This window comes from Aptenodytes patagonicus, unplaced genomic scaffold, assembly GCF_965638725.1.
Source record: "Aptenodytes patagonicus unplaced genomic scaffold, bAptPat1.pri.cur scaffold_100, whole genome shotgun sequence".
Classification (NCBI taxonomy): domain Eukaryota; kingdom Metazoa; phylum Chordata; class Aves; order Sphenisciformes; family Spheniscidae; genus Aptenodytes; species Aptenodytes patagonicus.
Window position 1 is genome coordinate 297,769 of NW_027472046.1, and position 18,497 is coordinate 316,265.

Consider the following 18,497-nt stretch of genomic DNA (forward strand, 5'->3'; position numbering starts at 1 on the left):
TTTCCCAAAGGCAGTTCTGTCTTACCCCATCCTTGTTCAGCATGGGATAAAGACGCTATGTAATGCACATTACTGCTGTTCCTGAGAGCACCTTGGCTGGTTTTGCTTTAATTGCCTACTAACTATTACACTGCAGCCTTAAAATCAGGGCGAGCAAGAACATTCCAATCTCCAGCCACAAGCTTTACACAAATACTGACAACTGATAGAAACGAGCAATATCAGGACAGCGAGTCAGGTCTTTTAAATCCTCACTTTTTTTCTTCATTGGGCTTTTTTTTTTTCTTTTAATCCGTTTGAGACTTGAGTTACAGCTAAGCCAGTTTCTCATCTGCTCTGTCAGACTTGTGTTCTGTTACATGGCATCTTGTGCTCTACGCTTGGTTCCTTCTTGCATTGTAGATGGGGGAAATAAGACTACACATGCTCGGCAGGCCTGCAGAGTAGGGTAAACTGTCTGGGTGAGCCGGCACAGGCAGGACGCAGGAACAACCACAAAAGCACGGATGAAATGCAAAGGGTAAATTTATTTTCATTACCTCGCCAGTGGGGGTATCCCCAAAGCAGCACCCGGGCAGAGACACACAGGTGGGAATGCAGGCACCGCGGGGCTCGGTCCATGCTAGAGGATGGCCGAACCTGCTGTTTTCGCCTGTTTATCAGGGATTCGCACAGGCGTAGTTTACCACTGCGCTTTGATCTTTCCCGTAGCAGGGCAGGAATCTCAAGCATGTTCGCTAGGGTGCCTCTAAGTCTATCACAGGCCTGTGTTATCTAAACACAGATGTTCTACTTGTCCAACACACAAGGCTAAGCAACAATTAGTGTGGTATATGTGTTTTTCTACACCCCAGCTGCAAGTCACTTGAGCGTGTTTACAATCCTCTTCGCCAATCTTCCATTATTTTCCCACAAAGGGGTCAACAGAAACATCTTGGTTGTATACGAAATACTAAAAACTGTGAACTGTCATTATAATTATTAACATCTGTATTAAACAAAATAAAACAAAACAAAACCCCCACACTTCAGAGCAAGACCTGAGTTAGCTTTAAGAATAAAGCTAATTGTGTCTCCAACACGAGAAGCACCTGAGGCTGCAGTGCTTTTACAGTGAGAGAGAGAGAGAGAGGACTCGTAAAGAGAGATGCAAGGCTCCCACCCTCCCTGTGGCTACCCACAACCCAAATCAGGTACAGTCAGAGCAAACAAGAAGGGAATGGTTTTGCTTTGTCTTCCATTTACTTTAATTAGTTCTAACTAACACTAAGGCTTCCCTCCCACTCCAGGATTTTTCCTTTTTTTTTTTTCTTTTGAGACATCTGTGTTAGCTTATGGTAAGATGCTACTTAGAAATGTCATACAGTCATGCCAGGGAACACACGAGGCTAAAAGAATGTTCACTTTATTTATGAACATCTGATTTGTGTTTATACACATTCTCGTAAACAAAGATAAAAACAGCCATGCAATTGTCCATGTTCCAGAAACACTTCTATTTCGGCCGTTGCAAGCCCCCCTGAAATGTCCATAACTTACAGCCATTTAAATTCTTCTGTGAAAATTGTGTTATTTTCCAGCACAAACGAAACGTATGAAAAATGGTAAACAGCTTCTGAAGTGCTGCTGCTTTGTGTCTTGAAGATGAGTAATCCCGCAACATTACGTTGAGGCTGATCAGGTACTCCCCTTCTAGCTTCCCACACTGGCAACTCCTCTTTACAGGATAGTATCAAAATATTCTCACCCTTTTAAGAGGAAGATGTTTTAACACTGTCTGTCTTGGGCTACTCCTCCTTCACTTTTTTCACAGGAGGTTCCACTCCAGGAGGTTTTTCACCATCGGTGTCCACCTTCTCTTGGGAAGCTTTAGCTGTTCTATTATGTTGTCTTTCTTAGGGGGAACAGCCACTTCTACTTTCTGCTTTGTCTTGTCATTTTTTGCTTTTGGCTCATCCTTCTCTTTTTTCTCCTCTTCAGACACCGGTTTGAAAGCAATAGAATCTCCTTCCATAGGCTCATCCCTCACAGGGGTGGCATCATCTCTGCTTGGGAGCATGAACAGAGAGACCGTTTTAACGTCCTCTGCTGTAACTAGCTCTCTTGGTTGTCTCGCACCTTCTAACAACTCAGCACTGGGAAATCCTTCATGCTCATCCCCTTTTCTTCTCTTCCGGTGTTTTTTATGTTTATTTCCTTTGTCATCTCCCAGTGGATTTTCCACCTCCTTCTCTTTTGATTTTGTAGGATCTTTGATGCCTCTCCTCTAGAAAGTTTTTCAGGGTAATTTCCAGCTGCATTACGATTTTGGTGGCTCTGCCCACCAGGATAATCCTTCCTACGTCCCTGAGCATATGGCAGATTCTCTGGTCTGGTCCCAGGTGGACCAAACCTACCCAGAGAAGAGTTCCCTCTGTTTATTGGAGGTCAAGGCTGAGCGCCAACAGCGTAGCCCTTGTAGAACTTTTCATACCATTCTCTGTAGTGCCGTTCCCATTCTCTGTATCTGTCCTTTTCAAATGGATCTCTCAAGTCAACAGATCTGCCATAGTTAGCTTTCATAGCATATGGTGGAACTTCAGACTCCCGCCCAAGTGATTTTTGGGGGTAGAAATCATCAGCTACCCTGAGTTTTTTCTTCACAAGTTTTTCTTTGATTAGTTTTTAAAGAACCGTTTCACATTATTCCGCGTATGTTCATTAGCATCATTCCTCCTCTCAAAGTCCTTCACCAATTTAAGATTTCCTTACAAACAAGTCCGATCTTTTGATTCCTAAGACAAATTCAACAATCTCAACAACGTCCTAGCGAAAGCCACCAGTCTGCAGTCCAGGTTGAAATCTCTCCATGTATCCACATGAGATGAACAACAGAAGAAAAGAAGACAATTTCTCTTGCATATCTCCTCCAAAGTGCTTTGAGGTAAGGGTTACAATCAGAATAGGGAGATGCAGAAGATCCAGCGACTACACCTGTTCAGTTTCTAGGCTCAGTCAACTGTCATCTCCGCCATATTTGAGCTAGTAACCTACATGTGAAACTCCCATCGCTGCTAATCCCTCGAATCACCCAATCCACCTAGCGATAGAGAGGTGGAGTGGAACTCCTCCTGATTCTTCGAGACAATCTGCTTCTCCGTTACGGACATGTAAAGCAGTTGCCTGGAAAACAAATGCCTACGCTCTTTTTGAATCTTTTTATAGCCCATCAGTTCCTTAGCAAAACCATTTGTAAACTCATCAAGTTTGGACTTTTTCTTTTCCCTGTTAAAATAAGTTTGACCTTTATAACAATTGTAGTTAGACCTTTATTACAAAAAGACACCGAGAAACAAAACATGGCCAATATGAGAAAATGGATACTGCGTGCAAATGCAGAAGGTGAACAGCCTATTTAAGCAAAACCAGTTTAGAATTCCGACAAGTTTTAGGGAAAGTTTTAGAATCACATTTGTCTTGTTTTAGTTTGGGATGCTTACCATCCACAAGGAAAAAGTAGATTGGAAAAAACACTGTGTCATTTTTGCTTATGTCAGATGCGCTTTAGTGTAACTGCAGTCCAATATGCTACCGAAATACAAAAATGAAAAGCAATGCAACTTCACTGAGACAGATACTTACTCCTCTTTAAGTCTCCGTTGTTCTCTGTAAAACTCCCTCCTAGATAAGGGAGGCCGATAGCATCCTGGCTTGTGTCAGAAATAGTGTGGCCAGCAGGACTAGGGAAGTGATCGCCCCCCTGTACTCGGCACTGCTGAGGCCGCACCTCAAATACTGTGTTCAGTTTTGGGCCCCTCACTACAAGACAGATGTTGAGGTGCTGGAGCGCGTCCAAAGGAGAGCAACAAAGCCGCTGAAGGGTCTAGAGCACAAGTCTGATGAGGAGCGGCTGAGGAAACTGGGCTTGCAGTTTCCTGCAAGTGGCCTGCAGAAAAGGAGGCTGAGGGGAGACCTTATCGCTCTCTACAACCACCTGCAAGGAGGTTGTAGCGAGGGGGGTGTTGATCCCTTCTCCCAAGTAACAAGCCATAGGACAAGAGGAAACGGCCTCAAGTTGTGCCAGGGGAGGTTTAGATGGGATATTGGGAAAAATTTCTTCACCGAAAGGCTTGTCAAGCATTGGAACAGGCTGCCCAGGGGAGGGGTTGAGTCACCATCCCTGGAGGTATTGAAAAGACCTGTAGACGTGGCGCTTAGGGACATGGTTTAGTGGTGGACTTGGCAGTTAGGTTAATGGTTGGACTCGATGATCGTAAAGGTCTTTTCCAACTTAAACGATTCTATGATTCTATAAAGGAGGTGCCTGTGTCATTGGGATGGTATTTGAATGAGCTGTTGGTACTGCTGTTGGTACCCAAGATGATGACCTGTTTGCAGGAGCTGGGGAATATCCTGGAAGGGGGGACAGCGTACCCAGCAGATGGAGGCTGACCCAGTGGAAACTGAGGAGGAAACTGTGGTGGTGGTACCCCCGGTGGCAGAGGAAGTGCATGGGGTGGTGGAGGATACAAGGGAGGTGGAGGCCCAGGCACAAAGACTGGTGTTGATGCCGGTAGTGTTGGGGCCTGAGTCCTCTGGGCATGTTCACTGTGCGGGCCTCCTTGACTTGAACTTCTAAAGAAACCCCAAAACATGTGTCACTCTTTGTTACACTCTGCCCTGATTTTAAAGAGGAAAGCAAATGAAGTGGGAGCACATTGGCGAGCACTTCTTGTTTCTCCATGCTTTCTGTTCATTTGAGACTACGCTCATTTCTTGATCCTCATACTTGCCTTCCACATCCTCACCCCCAACAGTTCCCTCAGTCTCCTCTCCTTATACTCAGCTTTGCGACTGTGGGTGGAGGCTGCCCATGCTTAAAAGAGACTCCCATCTCCCATGTGCCAAGTGCCCACCGCTCCTCTGTCACTCCTTGATACTTGTAATACTGCACCCTTGTGGCCTCCAAAGTACTGCACAGATACTAACTGATCTTGTCTCGAACTCTTTAACTTCTTCCACATACGCTTCCGATGTTGTTGCCTCTTGGTGATGTATTTGGCCTCTTCTTGTCCCTGGATTGTTCTTTTCTTGATTACTGAATTTGAGATTTTAGACAATCTGTGAGATGGATCCTGAGTTTTGTTTTGATTTCTCTTTAAGATTTTATAAACACAATGCTCCCTTACAATCTGTCTATAACAAATATATATCAAAAGGAAGGACTAACTTGACGCTGCAATGATAGATGAAACAGACTCCTCTCTCTCCAACGGAGAGAAAGCGGCTTGGCTATTTGAGATGACAAAATTGAAGAAATTAAAAATTGTCATAAAATAACAGCGTTGACTTTTCCAACAATTTGCTCAATCAGTATGAAATCAGTTGTTGAAAAAAGAATGTTGGAGGCTGATTTCTATTGGGAAATCAATTTCTTCAGCCTGATTCAGCCAGTAATCAACAGGGTGGCTTTCCATCTGATCCTTTAATTATATTTAATTTTTGTATGTAATTATGGTTTCCTCAAAAAGGATTCATTTTTCAGAGTCCTCTTTTCAATCATGTACTGGAGTTTTATTTGAAATAATCTTGCTGCAAGCACGGATCCCCTTCGTTAAAGCCAATTCAAATTAAGGCATTTAAAAATTAATTACCACTTGTATTCTCCATGACTATCTGTGCGTACTTATTTCTTTATAAATCAGCTGTTGTATAAGTTACGTGTTACGGCCTCATTTAACAGTTTACCAGCAGTAATATATTGAATTTCTGTAGAATACTTACAGTTCCCAGCTGGGTCTGCCACCTGCTGAGCGAATCGTTCTGGCTCTCACTGGGTGACCTTTTGGAGTGGGGAGAGCAACAAGAAAAAAATCCCATTCAGTTTATCTGAAGATAATTTTTTTAAAGACATTCTAAAGTTATAGTTACTTACCAGTTGTGGGTGTTGATTGTCCTGGGGGGCCCAGAAGACTTGGGAATGCTGGTTGCCTCAGTACAGGAACCTGACAACCCTTGTGAAGAAATGCAAACAGTTGGGAAACAAGCTCTACTGAAATACAAGAATCACTGCATATGTTGAAATAAAACTGACCTTCTCTTCCACCAAACTGCTCATTGACAGAGAGGAAGATTTAGAAAGTCCAGGGGCCGTCACCAGAGCAGCAGGAGGGGTAACAGCCACGAGTGGTGGTGGAGGTGGTGGCGGTGGCGGCTGCTGCTGCTGTTGCTGCTGAACCTGCTCACGGAGTCTTTTTGTGTAGCCAGTTCCATTTCTGAAGTTGTTCACAGCCTAGAGGTGTAAAAACATTTACGAAAAGGTCATACGAAACTTCAGTAGCTATACGAACAAAAGCCTCCACAGAGTAAAACTACTTGTGTATTCCTGTAAATGCTATCCATCCTAAAATAAATCAACATACAGCTATATGAACACATCACATCCAACACTGCTATTAATGACTGGTAGCTCTCTATTTCAAGTACTTCAGTGTTAACACCCAACTTGAAAGCGAGGCGACGTCCCCCTTGCTGGACCCCAAGGGGAAGCAGGGTGGGGTGGCAGTGGTCCTCCCCACCTGCCTACCAGAGAGTCCCGTGGAGAGTCCCTTGAAGGGTAGCCCAGAGGGTTCTCCAGAGAACCCCCTGAAGGGTCCTCTGGAGAGTCCTCTGCTGAGCCCCACGGCTGTCCCCCAGCATCATCCACCCCGCATGCCCCAACTGCTGGAGGAGGTGCTGTGGAGGCAGCCCCGGGTGGTTTTGACCCGCTTGCCGCAGCTGCCAGGCGTTGTGTCCTGCCGGGTGGTGCCCAGATCGGGAGAGGCGGGTGGCAAGCAGGCCAAGCGCCCTGCGCCAGCCAGCACTTCCAAGACGCAACGGATCTCCCCGCGGGACAACACCCCACCCAAGAAGAGGAAGAAGATGGTGGTGTGCCAGGTGGTAAAACACTCGAAAACCCTGTGGGAGGGGAAGCCTGATGGGGATGTTAAACAAAAGTGTGACCTGAATTTGCCAGATTGTCTCTAAAGAGTTGTAAGCTTCTGTAAGAACAGAGAATGGATCTGAAAAGTAAATTTAGCCTTATTCGATTTAGCCTTGCTTAAGGAGATGTAAATGAGTATTTTCTCCCCTTTCAGCTTTCTACAAAGAGACTTTTCTTACAACCAGTTTACGTAAAAGTCATCATGTTACCTGGCATAGGAACTTGTTGGCAACTAAAGCGTCGGGAGAAACCTCTGTCTCATGACATGCTGGGCATGTATGTTCCTCAGACTCCAGTAATGCTGTTCTAATACCTGTGTATAGTTAGAATCATCAAAAGAGTTTTTAGCCAAACTAAGGAAATTTTGGGGGTTCCAATCAATTATAAAAACACATATATGATTAATGGATGAATATGGTCTTGAATTGAGAGCATGAAGCTATAAGGGTTCAATGGTGTAAAAAATCTCTAGTATGCAGCAAATAACTACAGTTTTCATATTTCAGTACTGTAACATTTGAAGAGGTAGAGTAGGCTGTGTCTTGATGTTTCGACTAGTCTTTTTTCTACTATCTAGCACAGTGAGAAGTCGCCAACCTCAAGGTTAGAGAATAAAACACATCTCAAAAAAGCATTGGTAGGTTTGAGTTCTGAAGGTTTTAACCAGCTCTCCAATGGAGAAGAACATGGATTAAATGCCTAACTATCCCTTTGTTGCAGACCACAGTAAGTCACCAGAGCTGGCTACATACTTTTGTATGAGAGAAAGGGCTGTGGGCAAACTAAATGCATTCGGTATCTAATACTGTCATCACCTGCACAATTACGCACTCTTCTCCTGCTCGTCCTTCCGCATGTAAAGAGGATTTAACTAGATACGTCAAAAGGGAAAAAAGCTTTCTGCCTTTTTTTTTTTAATATACAAGAGTCCTTTCCCATTCAGGGTATACTTAAGTATTAGATAGAACTGGTAACAAAGCAATTCCGTTATCTCCTATTTCTGCTTCCAGAAGATCAGATGTGATGTTTTGAAGCAACAAACATGGGAGTAACACTTACATTCATCACAATAACTGTTTCCACAGCAGGGAATAACAGCTGCATCAGTCATTAGATCTTTACAAATGAGACATAACAACTCGTCTGGAATAGGATCGTCTGGGGAGGAGGAGGAGGAGGGCTCCTCTGGTAAAAAGGGAGGCTTTTCCTTCTTTCCTCTAGCGTAAGCTTCCCTGGAGGCGGGGTGGGGAAGGGAAAAGAAAAAAGTTAAAGAAGGGTCAAGGAAAACTTTTCCAAGCTTTGGCTTTTATCAAAGGAAGGTAACAGTGAATTCTTCTCACTCCACATTAGCCTTCCAAAACGTAGGCATTTACCTTAAAGAACTTTTCTATAGCCACAACGCTAGAAGAGGGAGGGGGAACAATTTTCCTTCTGCAGAACTCTCCCATTCATTGGATCAACTCAGAAATTAGCTCAGAGTAGAAAAATAATTTTTTGACAGCTAGAAATCAGGTGAAATGAATCCCACCTCTCCTTTGCCCGAGGGTAAATGTAAATTGCAGGCTCAAGATCAAGTTAGTCTCCGAGTGATTACATTTTCTAAATGGAAGAAGTGTATGTTAAAGCTTCTACAAATGGAGATCCATGACAGAAAAACAGAAGTGCTACCAAGTGCATTTTAAAACAGCCACTCTTGTCGGCACACAGTAGTATTTTCTTAGTTTATAGCAACAGGAAAACTTCAGTCTGTTTCACACGTGGGATCTGATAAAAGTCTGAGGGAGAGGAAATCTCAGTCGAACAGCTGTTTGTTAAATTTTGCAAGAAGTCTTTGAAACATGAAACGGAAGCAAAACGAGCTTTCAAAGAGAACGACTCCACTGTAAACACTGCTGAAATGTTTTGCAGGAATACAGATTCTTAGCATGCCACAAGCTTAACCAACTTCCAGGGGCATGAACAGTAGGACCACCCTATTGTAATATCAGAAAGTATCACAGATTTTAAGGTTAAGATACAATGACAATGCTTCCTCCCCTGTTATTGCAGGCACTGGCTAACTTGGTTGCATTGCCACCCGGACATTTACGCATGGTTTCTCTCATTCACTTTTTGGTCAGTCCACTTAATTCCATACTTACGCATTAATAGTTGGTATCGCGTATTTTCCAGAGTTTGTCAGCATAGCACCCTTTGTATTGGGATCGTTCACGTCCATCATGGAACTCCTTGGAATTCCTGTGCTCTTCTTAATTCTGGGAACAGACTCAAAATTTTTGTCCTGTTACGAAAAGAAATGCAGACATATCTCATCTTAAGTCCTTACACACTTAAAATGGCATTTCAATGGTTATTTTAAGCAGCAAAAGCCTTTAATCCTCTCCTTTGACCTAGTGTAAGGGTTGCTCGACTGAAATACTTGTTTTCCTACATGAACATAGCCAGGATGTTCCAAAGGCTTGAGCGGTGTTTTGAGCTCAGTCGACATTCTTTGGCTTAACTTCAGGTTCCTTAGGGGTGAACTATCCCCCAGCTCACCATCCACTCAGAGAAGAGACAAAAGCCCGCTCCTCCTGCACAGCGCAGTTCAGAGCAAGAGCCTAATCCGGTGCTCTGAACCACTCACTGGGGAAACCTGTATTCACCATCTGTGTGTGATGGTTGAATTCATACCTCATGCGTCTACATTCAGTGACTAACGTTAAATGGCATGAACACTCAACCAGAGGCTTGTGTAATTAAAACACGCAAATATTCAATAGATGAACATCTTGTTTTTATAGGAAATACTAAAAACTGCAAACTGTCATTAAAAAGAGTTAAAACCAGAAGAAATTCCAGTGATACTGAAATATATAAAAACAGGCCTGAAAGTTCACAGAGGAAGATCTATGGACATGTTTCATGTCTATGACCTACAAAAAAGAAAATTTTACATTCAAAATGCCAGGTTTCCCTTGGATTTTGAAGGGCTTTGCAACATTGCCACGTAAGCACTGTATTGCACCCCAAGAGAAACAATTCTTAATATGAGTATTCCTGTATTCGTGACATAACTGCCAAGGTAAAAAACCTAAAAACGAAGTAACACCAGAAGCCCCCCACAATCTTACCCCCTTTGTTGGGCAGTTCTTTATATAGTGGCCAGGTTTTCCGCAACGAAAGCATGTGATGGTGGAGGTGGACCCAAGGGTTTCTTCAGGTAACTAAAAGGTTTTTGGGAATAAAAGAAAAAGGTATGCCTGTGTCTCTCTTGTTAGAACAAACATCTCTACCAGTTTTCCACAATCTTCAAAGACCAGGTTTGACATCATCACCACTTACCTGACTGGATCGTATTCACGGCAAGACTGTATCATCACAGCTTTTATTTTATCTTCATCGGAAGCATTGGCTTCGGCCAGATTGGCAGTCTGTGTGACAGGTAAGTATTTGACACACGTGTCAGAAATACATGTAAGCCCACACAGCCCCAGACACCACCACTTGCCCAGTCCTGTGAAGAGCAGCACAACGCTGGCTGAGGTTGCATGAACACAGTCGCTTATATACAGTAGAGCTGTCCTGAAGATGTTCTGGGGGGTCCTTACGCCATTACGTGGTGTTTAGGTGCCTGTATCCTACTTGAAAAGAGCATTCTTGGGCACTCACAGCCTCGGGCTCTGTTTGTACCTTGCATCAAGACTTGTGTAACCAATCCAGTTTTCTCCCAAGTGGACTGAAGCTATGTGTAGAACAAATTAAGCTATCCAGTGTTTTTAAACTGATTTTTAACCTCCAGACTATTTGAAGGAGAAGATATCCACTGCATGTTTAATTGAGAAAGATGTATGCAAGTACCATTATTTACATTTTGCAGCATTAAAAGGACACACAACTTAGGAGTCGGGGAAGTCGTTGCTGCTTGCTGAAATTCAGCTTCAGACAGAGAAGCATTAAAAGGAATCAAGCTTTTTAGAATCCCCCAGCAAGACAAAAGATTCTTTTCAGTAGAAATTTGACCACCATGTGCTGTAGGCAGTCCAGACGGCATGTTCCTCCCCTACGAACTCCTTCATATTAAGTGATTTAACGACAGTAAGCAAAACCTGCAGGTTTTTTCCAGTTGACCGTGTCCTTTTAACACACAAATTGTAATAGAAACCTTATGCAGAACTAGATCTTCAAATTATTGAAGCCAGCTGGCTTCTTTTAAGTAGTATTTCTTCACAGGTTTTGATCACACACTAGTCCAGATACCAGCAGGTATCGAAGGGAGTGACTGTAAATTATTTGGACCTTCAAGCACCTCTCATTCAGATCAACCACGCATGTTTTTGGTTTTAGATGCATTCATTCACAAAAGCAACCCACTAGCGTCAACATTTTATTAAATGGTTGTTTCATAGACACAGTTTTTTCTCAACAGTAACATAATCCAGACCGACAGCTATGAACTCATTTCCATTAACATTTACAGAAAACTTTACAGATACTTGACTAATTTGTTTGAACCCAAACAGTTTACAAAACACATCCAAAACCCTCAAAACATTACTAGGAATACACCAAAATTCAAACGTGGCACTTAATGCAGAGTAATAATAAAACAGAAAACTTTTTACAACACATTGCCTCCATGCTAGGCCAGTCTGCACTGAAGAGGTTAGAGTAAGTAACAGTTAGACTTGATCTAACGTTTGTAAATGTTTGGAAACGGTATGGACGTCGTGTTAGATTTGTCGATATTTGTTAACATCGGTGCAACAGGTGGTATGAATCAATGCACAGACACCTCCTTGTTGCAGGGTAAGCATATCAAGTACTAGACGATTTTGTCCTACTATCAAAGGTAAAGAAGAATTTTCCTGTTGCAAGGCTAAAGTGGCATCTACTGTGTGACTGTCTGTGGCTTCCATGGTAGCAGATGGACTTTTAAGAGCTCTTTCTAGTTCGTTTACCCTGAGTCTGGGAACCAAGGTTCTGGTTGAACGTCTCCATCCAGAATCATGGAGGGTTCCTCATACACTGGGGTGAAGAGGTGGAAGGTCAGATCTACGTATGCGGCAGGGGCTGCGTTAACCCCCCCGCCTCCCGCTGCACGAATAACTGCAGGCAGAGGCACTGTGAAATGAACATCAAACCTTTAATGAGTTAAGAAAGAAGTAGAGCTATGGGAGAGGGCTGGGGCTGGAGTGGGCGGGTGCAGGTCACATGTCGCAGGGATCCGTGCTCCACACCTTCTCTGTCAACCTATCAACAGCAGTCAGGGGGGCATGGGACACTTTGTCCGCCGATGTCCCTCAGGGGTCTGGCTCGCTTGGTGGGCACGTTGTTGCCGTCGGATGCCCTCCGCTTGCTGCTGCCCGCTTGCTGCCTGCTGCTGCCCGCTGCCGCACCATCCCCGTCCGGCTTCCCCTCCCACAGGGTTTTCGAGTGTTTTACCACCCGGCACACCACCATCTTCTTCCTCTTCTTGGGTGGGGTGTTGTCCCGTGGGGAGATCCGTTGCGTCTTGGAAGTGCTGGCTGGCGCAGGGCGCTTGGCCTGCTTGCCACCCGCCTCTCCCGATCTGGGCACCACCCGGCAGGACACAACGCCTGGCAGCTGCGGCAAGCGGGTCAAAACCACCCGGGGCTGCCTCCACAGCACCTCCTCCAGCAGTTGGGGCATGCGGGGTGGATGATGCTGGGGGACAGCCGTGGGGCTCAGCAGAGGACTCTCCAGAGGACCCTTCAGGGGGTTCTCTGGAGAACCCTCTGGGCTACCCTTCAAGGGACTCTCCACGGGACTCTCTGGTAGGCAGGTGGGGAGGACCACTGCCACCCCACCCTGCTTCCCCTTGGGGTCCAGCAAGAGGGACGTCGCCACCCCTGAGAAGGGGTCAGCGTACCCCAGCATCACTGCCGCCATGCGGTCCTCGGGGCAGTCATCCTCCAGCCCGTACTCTGAGAAGTCGGGGGGCTGGTTGAGGAAGGCGGTGCTGGTGAGACTGTTGGAGATGTTGAGGACATGGGGGACGGTGTCCTCGCCGTCCCCCAGCCCCGCCACTAGTGCTCGCTCCTTGGGGCAGCCGCCCTCTGCCACATACTCAGAGAGCTTGTTGAGGAAGGTGGTCAAGGTGGAGATGTTGGGGTCATCAGGGATGGTGTCCTCACTGTCCCCCGGCACCATTGCTGCTGCTTGCTCCTTGGGGCAGCCGCCCTCTGCCCTGTACTCCGAGAGGTCAGGGAACTTGTTGAGGTAGGTGGTCAAGTAGGAGACGTTGGGGGCATCGGGGACAGTGTCCTCGCTGTCCCCCAGCCCTGCTGCTGCCGCTTGCTCCTTGGAGCAGCTACCCTCCACCACGTACTCTGAGAAGCCAGGGAGCTTGTTGAGGAGGGTGGTCAAGCGGGGGCTGTTGGGAACTTTGGGGACATCGGGGATGCTGTCCTGGCCATCCATGGTGTCGAGCCAGGCGAGTGTATCAGTGATGTCCATGGTGAACGACTGATCATCCTGAAACTGCAGGTTGTCCCCTGCCAGCTCAGGAAAGGCCTCGGCGAAGGCGTCTGGCCCCAGCTTGGGCAGGTCCAGGGGCTTCTCTGGGATGGTCCCCCCTGCTGAAAAAGCAATCAAAACCAGCCCAACCCCGGGGTGATGCAAGCTTTCCTCAGCTTGGCCGCCCGCCTGCAGGTTCTGCCACCCCCCAAACCTCACCTTTGGGCTTTGTCTTGGTTCTGCCGGTTGGCGGAGCCGGGCCGGGCTGGTGGGGGCTGGTGGCGAGGACACTGTCCTCGATGACCACCACGTCATTGTCAGAGGCCTCCAATGGCTTCTGGGTGCTGCCGTGCAGGGTGTGGACCTCAGGGAGGCCCTGCACCCAGTACAGGGGCTCCCCATGGACCATGGCCCACGGCCCCAGCCCCATCGGCTGGTGGGGCACCAGCGTCCCTGTCACCACCTGCTGTCCCCAGCCATAGGCAGGGGGACAGGGAGCAGGCACACAGGGGAGCTGCACCCCGCCGGGGAGCTGCACCGCCTGCCCCAAGGCCCCCAGGGGCCCTGGCACCCCCTGCCAGATGGTGGCCTGTGACGGCTGGTAGGTGACAGTGTGGACCTGGGCGGGCTCAGAGGACACCAGCAGCCCTGAGACAGGGGGCAGCATGCCGGCAGTGACCGGTGGCGGCATGGCCAGGGTGGTGAAGCTCACACCAGTGACCTCCGATGCCATCGGCAGCTGGAGAGGAAACCACTCTGTTGGGGGAAGCTAAGAGGGCTGATGGGGTGAGATGTTGGTGGGCAGAGCCGGTTAGGGGGTGTTGTGGTTTAACCTGGCAGGCAGCTAAACACCACACAGCCCTTCGCTCACTCTCCCCCCCCCACAGTGGGATGGGGGAGAGAATCGGGAACGACACCAGTCCCAAGGCCTCTCTCAACACTCCAAATCTCGCGAACTCGCTCAGCTGGAGTGCAGGCACGAGCCAGCTGGGTGAGACTCCACGCCCAGATATAAGCAGCAAGGGATGCCTGGTCACGATCCATTGCTCGGGATGTCACAGTCCATTGCTAGGTGACATCACAGTCCATCGTTTGGAGACATCTTAGTCCATTCCTTGGTGACAACAGAACCCATCCCTCGGGGACGCGGTGACATCAGAACCCATCGCTTGGTGACATCACTGTCTGTTGCTCGGGGATGTCACAACAGGCCATCCTCACCCACGGTGCTCACCCCGGCAGCACTGTGCCCCCAGCACACTCGTCTGGGGTTACCACAGCATCACTGCCCACTCCATCCCCCCATCTCGTGTCTTGTTCAGAGGAAATACAAGAATGGCAGTGTCACTACCTTCTTCTATGATCTGCCTGCTGATGGCGTTGGAGGTGCCCGGCGTGAGCTTCACCACCCTGGCCATGCCGCCACCAGTCATTGCCTGCGTGCTGCCCTCTGTCCCGGGGCTGCTGGTGTCCTCTGAGCCTGCCCAGGTCCACACCATCACCTACCAGCTGGCACAGGCCACCATCTGGCAGGGGGTGCCAGGGCCCCTGGGGGCCTTGGGGCAGGTGGTGCAGCTCCCACCCGTGGTGCAGATCCCCCATGGGGTACTGCTCCCCACCATGGTGCAGCTCCCCTGCATGCCTGCTCCCTGTCCCCGCTATGGCTGGGGACAGCAGGTGGTGATGGGGATGCTGGTGCCCCACCAGCCGATGGGGTTGGGACCATGGGCTGTGGTTCAGGGGGAGCCCCTGTACCCCACGGGCTCCTACCCGCTGCACGTCCCTGCCCACCCTGCCTCCTGCCACCCCCCGGCCCTGCAGCACAGCATTGGGTGCAAGGGCCCCCCTGTGCTCCACACCCTGCCCAGCAGCACCCAGAAGCCGTCGGAGGCCTCAAACAAGGACAGGGTGGCCACTGAGGACAGTGTCCCTGCTGCCAGCCCCCACCAGACCACCCTGGCTCCACCAACCGGCAGAACCACGATGAAGCCCAAACGTGAGATTTGGGAGGTGGCAGAGCCCACAGGTGGGCGGCCAAGCTGAGGAAAGCTTGCATCAGCCTGGGGTCAGGTTGGCTTTGTTTGCTTTTTCAGCAGTGGTCAGTACCCCGGCAGCCCCAGGGAAGCCCGTGGACCTGCCCGAGCAGGGGCCAGCCTCCTTTGCTGAGGCCTTTTCTGAGCAGGCAGAGGACACCACCATCAACAATATGCTTGCTTGGCTTGACACCACGGATGGTGAGGACACCGTCCCCGATATCCCCGACAGCCCCACCTTGACTGTGTTCCTCCATGAGCTCCCCGACCTCTCTGAGTATGTGGCAGAGGGCGGCTGCCCCAAGGAGCGAGCAGTGGTGGCGGGGCTGTGGAACAGCGAGGACACCGTCCCTGATGTGCCTGACTTGACTGCTTTCCTCAATGAACTCCCCGACCTCTCCGAGTATATGGCAGAGCACGGCTGCCCCAAGGAGCAAGCGGTGGCAGTGGGGTTGGGGGACAGCGAGGACACTGTCCCCAATGTCCCCGATGCCCTCAATTTGACGACCTGTCTCAACAAGCTCCCCTACTCCCTGGGGCCCGAATTAGGGACGTCACCACAAGACTGAAGAACCTAGTTCAAACTTCCGACTACTATCCATTTCTGCTCCTTCATGTGGGTACGATTGATGTCACTACAAAAAGTTTGAGGTCAATCAAAAGAGACTTCAGAGCCCTGGGAAGAAGCCTAAAAAATTCGGGAGCACAGGTAGTATTTTCCTCAGTCCTCCCAGTAATGGGGGGAGACTCTGGAAGACAGAGGTGAGCCCAGGATGTCAATACCTGGCTCCAGGACTGGTGCCTCCACCAAAACTTGGGCGTTTGAAACCATGGAAGAGCCTTCGAAAGACAAGGTCTGTTGGGGCCTGACAGGATCCACCCGTCCCGATGGGGAAAAGGGGTCTTTGGGCATAAGCTGATGGGGCTGATCGAGAGCGTTATAACTAGAATCGATGCGGGAAGGGGATGCCCACAGGATTGCAGTAGGTAAGCCAAGGGTTGGTATGGCATCGCCTGAGGGTGGCAGTGCAAGTGGGAACAGTTACGCTGCTCCTGGGAGCACAGAGGGCGCAGGAGCAGATCTGAAATGCTTGTGCACCAATGCAGGCAGTATGAGAAACAAACAGGGTGAACTGGAAGCCTTGGTCCGTTCCCAGAGCTACAATGTCATTGGTATTAGTGAGACTTGGTGGAATGAGTCCCATGCCTGGACTGCAGGGATCGAGGGCTACAGGCTGTTCAGGAGGTGTAGGCAGGGCAGGCGAGGTGGAGGTGTTGCACTGTACGTAAGGGAGAGGTTTGCTTGCACAGCCCTTACAGTTAGTGATGGTGTGGTTGAGAGCCTCTGGGTGAGGATTAGGGGGATGGAAAACAAAGGAGATATCGTAGTGGGTGTCTACTTCCCATCACCCAGCCAGGATGTTAGCACTGATGAGTTATTCTACAGGCAATTAGGAGAAATTTCTGGATGGGTGGCCCCTGTCCTTATGGGAGATTTCAACTTCCCAGACATACTGGGCATATCGTACTGCTGTGAGAAGCAGGTCCTGGAAATTCTTGTAGTTTGTAGGAGAGAACTTCTTGTCACAGGCACTCAGTGAGCCAACTAGGAAAGATGCCCTCCTAGACTTGCTATTTGTGAATAGAGAAGGACTTGTGGGGGATGTGATGGTAGGTGGCTGTCTTGGCCACAGTGATCACAAAATGGTTGAGTTCAAACTTGTCAGTGTAATGAGAGAAAAGGACAGCAGAGTTGCTACCTTGGACTTCAGGAGAGCAAACTTTAAGCCATTCAGCAGAGTACCCTGGGAATCTGCTTTTGAGGGCTTAGGAGTCCGTGAGTGCTGGTCAGTCTTTAAGAAGCACCTTTGAGAAGCACAGGAGCAGGCAATTCCACTGTGTCATAAGCCAAGCAAGCAGGGCAGAAGGCCAGCTTGGCTGAAGAGGGAACTCCTCGTGGAGCTCAAGAGGAAAAAGGAATTGTATGCTCTCTGGAAGCAAGGTCAGGCTTCGCAGGAAGATTACAGAGCTGTGGTTCGTTTATGCAGGGAGAAGACATGAAGCGAGGACACTGTCCCTGATGTCCCCGATGCCCCCAACTTGACGACTTGCCTCAACAAGCTCCCCTAGTCCAAGTACAGGGCAGAGGGCGGCGGCAGCCCGAAAGAGCGAGAGGTGGTGGCAGGGCTGGGGGACGGCAAGGTCACCGTCGACAATGTCCTTGACTCTACCAACTTCCTCAACCAGCTCCCTGACCTCTCTGAGTACGTGGCGGAGGGCAGCTGCCTGCATGAGCGAGTGGTGGCAGCGGGGCTGGGGGACCGCGAGGACACCGTTCCTGATCTCCCTGATTTCCCTGACAGCCTCGCCAGCACCACTTTCCTCCATGAGCTCCACGACTTCTCGGAGTACATGGCAGACGGCGACTGCCCCCAGGACCAAGCAGTGGGGGCGTGGCTAGGGGACAGCAAGGACACCATCTTGACTGCCAGTGTCCCCAACTTGACCACCAAGGTCCTCGATGAGCTTCCCGCTGCCTCTGAGTATGTGGCGGAGGGCGGCTGCCCCAAGGAGCGAGCGGTGGCAGCAGGGTTGGGGGACAGTGAGGATTCCATCCCCAATGTCTCCAACATCCCTAACTTGACCATCTCCCTCAACAAGCTCCCCCACCTCTTGGAGTACAGGGCAGAGGGCAGCTGGAACAAGGAGCAAGTGGCAGCGGTGATGCTGGTGGATTGCCGCAGCAGCTGCGCATCCCGCCGTGGCTGCCTTGCCCTCTGCTTCTGCATGAGCACTGCTGAAACGTGTGTCGTAAGTGAAAAGGAGAACAACCATTTCTGTAAAGGATTAAGAAGCTTATTGGCACAAAGCTGGCCTTCTAGCCTTCAGACACTAAAAATGAGGTAGTGGTGTAACTTTCTCCAACAGAGCTTGACACTGGTTGTTCTGAACTGTGGATTGACAGTATTATGTGCCGCTACATCATGCCAACATATAGCAAGAGAAGATGAACGTTGTGGCTGAGCATCAGTAGGAGTCTTAGG

General features: G+C 48.9%; 1 pseudogene; it reads right to left on the reverse strand.

Moving 5' to 3' along the window:
• Window positions 1–1,751: 1,751 nt before the first annotated feature.
• On the reverse strand, window positions 1,752–14,838 carry LOC143173534 (E3 ubiquitin-protein ligase RBBP6-like; annotated as a pseudogene).
• Between the last annotated feature and the right edge of the window lie 3,659 nt (window positions 14,839–18,497).